This window comes from Ceratina calcarata, unplaced genomic scaffold (genome assembly GCF_001652005.2).
Source record: "Ceratina calcarata isolate Rehan_Ccalc_2016 unplaced genomic scaffold, ASM165200v1 scaffold8, whole genome shotgun sequence".
Taxonomy (NCBI): Eukaryota; Metazoa; Arthropoda; class Insecta; order Hymenoptera; family Apidae; genus Ceratina; species Ceratina calcarata.
In genome coordinates, this window is record NW_017179316.1 from 95,037 (window position 1) to 98,127 (window position 3,091).

Here is a 3,091-nt window from a genome sequence, read left to right on the forward strand (position 1 = left end):
GTGCGTCGTACGACATACAACAGTAGCTCACGGAAATATTCGAACGTTTCCATTTTCATGCTTGAATTAAGGAAATAAATTAAACTAATTTGTTTTAAACAATCCAGCATCTATAACATGGGATCTCCAGGTCATGCCTGTAAAATTATTGAAAACTTTGTACATTGCATGAGACGACGATTTACAGTTTAGTTAATATATACATGAGGGGTTTTTCTAATACCCCTGTTTCCCCTGCTTAAAAGGGTGCCTTACCAAAGATAGTTAAATCCCACTCTACTGTGATTTATCATTATATTGTTTCTAATTGTTATATGTAGTGGATCGTTAGAACTATATAGCCGAAGTTTATCAATATATAAGATATTCAATATATTTGAGCAAATAGATATATCAGTCGATTAAGAAAGGTACTATTTATAAGTGTTTTTGTACATCACGTTGTATTTTAGTATGTAGTATTAATAAGACATACTTTATATAAAAAAATAAAAAGAATTTCTTGCAGAAATAATTGTAACGAAAGTAAATATTACTATATTACAACTAAATATTAATATAGAATAAGATATAAATAATTCTTATCATTCTGTATATTAAATGCTTCGTAATTTCCACATCATTATTCGATTGACTTATGTACCGTCGTAATACTTGCGTTTAATAGTAGTCATACACCTCATGTTTCAATTTTCACTTACACGCGTTCGAACACTCTCGTGAATCATTGAATGTAAGCGGTGGATGAACGCCGATCTTTGGACGGTGTATAACGATGCACAACATGCGACGGACCGGGCGAGCGACGTGGGTATAGGTGGTAGGCGAAAGAAAGGAAAGAAGACGACGACGTGTGGCACACGCGATGAAGAAGAAGAAGAAGAAGAAGAAGAAGAGAAGTGTGGAGGGTGTCGGGACGCGTTGCGGCTGGCATTGGTAGCAGTCTCGAGATAGCCGCCGGCTGGCTTCCTCCTCGCCTCGGAGGATTTAATTCGGGGTTCACGAGCGCAAAAGTGGTGCGAAAACGATTCTATCCAGTGCACGATCGATCCGATCTGTCCATCGCTTCGTGGAAGTAGTGAAAGGACCTAGTGATCGCGGGGGCGGTTTTACGAAACGGTTCCTTCAAGTGTCCCTGGACTGGTGTGCTTAGCCCGTTTTTTCAGCTAGGTGAGTCCCAACAAGCTTTTCTCGTCCGCTTATTTTTCGTTCCTTTCCTCTTCCGTTCGCTCGTTCCTCGGTGTCAGCCACTCGTCGTGCTATTTTCGTTGGTGTTGTGCAAGTGTCGAACTTCGCATCTCTCGTGCTTGCACCGTAGTCGCCGCCTTCCTTCCGCACTGATCCACTTCGACCCTTGATGCTTCTCGACTTTATCAAAATCTATGGGACAGGCTCTTCTTCTTCTTCTTCCGTTTAATCGAACACGCTTGTTCGCCTCGATTGTGGGTACGTGGCCTTGAATGATGATGCTCCTAAACGCCGGTGATTTTCAGATTATTTCGGGACGCATTGTGAACAACAGTGACATGTAATTGGAAAATAAAACCGATTACGTGCGGGGATTGGTATGTTACGAAACCTTCAACTATGATTCTCTGTTTTTTAAACGACAATTTTTATGGTATTATTCACGTCATTGGTATCATTATAAATTGTCATCAATCATGTAGCACCCGATATTAAATTAAATTACGGAATCAAATTTTAGTGATACTCGTAATTGTTGAATGAATCATGAAAAGCAATCAGAGATCGAATCTATAGAGTCCATCCCGTCGACATGCGTTACGTTGACAGATATGGAATCCTGTCAGCTTAACATGCGGAAGCTAAGAGATGGAATGTAACAAATCTTTTACTGATTATAACACTGTTCGTGATTAATTACCCCGTACAAGTAACTGATGGGTTCCCCTCGAAATATCCAATTCCCTCGAAACACATTGTCAACACATCTTCAATTTGCATTCTGACACTGAATATTTTTAATTAAATTTTAATGAAGTTAATATTTATTTCTAAATAAATCTCAGTCGAATCAGTATTTGCTTTTAATTAATTTTTTAAGTAAATGGTAGCCTTCTTCCAAAATATCCAGGCTCGAAGCAGTGACATTGTACATACAATTAAATTATCTTCAATTTGCATTCTGACGTATCTTTAATTAAATTTCTTATTTAATCAAGAAGTTTGTCATACACTTTTTTTGGTCTTTCCTGACGAATCTGCAAAATGCATCATAATATTTTTAGGAGAAATCTTCTCATTCTCCTCTTCTTGTTCATTCTCATTTTTATCTCGAAATCGCCCGGCGGGGAGCAAGAGTGAAAACGACGATTGGCGTCAAACGTGTGGAACGAGATGACACGCTGTCGCGGGTCTGTTCCATCAAGCGGAGAAACTCACGCGGCTGAGAAATGAAATTCTGTGTTACGTGTCCAAGGCGCCTCATAAAATAGACTGCGCTATTTTACTGGCACAGTTTCATCCGTTCCCATGCTCACGGTGAATTAAACCGCGGCGTAGCTGTTCAGGTAGCGGTGTGGCGCGAAGGCCAAGTTTTTCAGTTCGCGGAAAACACGACCACGACTACCGTGTTGAGGATGATGACGATGGCGAGGCCAAGGTACGCGACTCGAAATATCTGGCGAACGTTCTACCTTGTTTCAGGTAGAACAAGCTGCCAACAAGTGATACTGTCCATTTCCTACTGCACAATCGTTTATCGTAGGGTCTTTTCAGTAACTATATTGCTCCATATCTGACAGTCTTTTATATTCAAGTTTTGCAACTGCGTTCTATACGTAGTTTGTTTCTAATTGAAACTTCTGGTTGTTGTTATAAAAAGATTGATAGCTTATAATATTTCAGTTCTATCTTGTTTGACGTAAAACAAATTGCCAACAAATGATATCATTAATTTCCTGCTGTTCAATTTGTGCCATAAAATTCTTGTACTCAATATTTAATTATCCGTGTCTAGTAGATTTTTGTATTAAAATATGCAACTGTGTTCCACGTGTAATTTCTCACGGATTGATTCTAGCGGTATTATTATTATAAAAGGTTTGATAAATTTCTATTTTTATAA

The 3,091-nt window shown here is 38.7% G+C and overlaps 1 protein-coding gene across 3 annotated transcripts in view; it reads left to right on the top strand.

Moving 5' to 3' along the window:
- Obsc (Obscurin) overlaps positions 1-3,091 on the top strand; it is a 51,293-nt gene that overhangs the window by 1,165 nt on the left and 47,037 nt on the right. Inside the window, exon 1 of one of the 3 annotated variants that reach the window (XM_018034641.2) lies at positions 908-1,170. The exons of 1 other annotated variant lie outside the window; for it this stretch is intronic. The gene's annotated coding sequence lies outside the window, so the exon portion shown is untranslated. Of the gene's footprint in view, positions 1-907; positions 1,171-1,320; positions 1,447-3,091 lie in introns of those variants that run through there. One more of the 3 variants, XM_018034642.2, reaches the window with a different exon arrangement.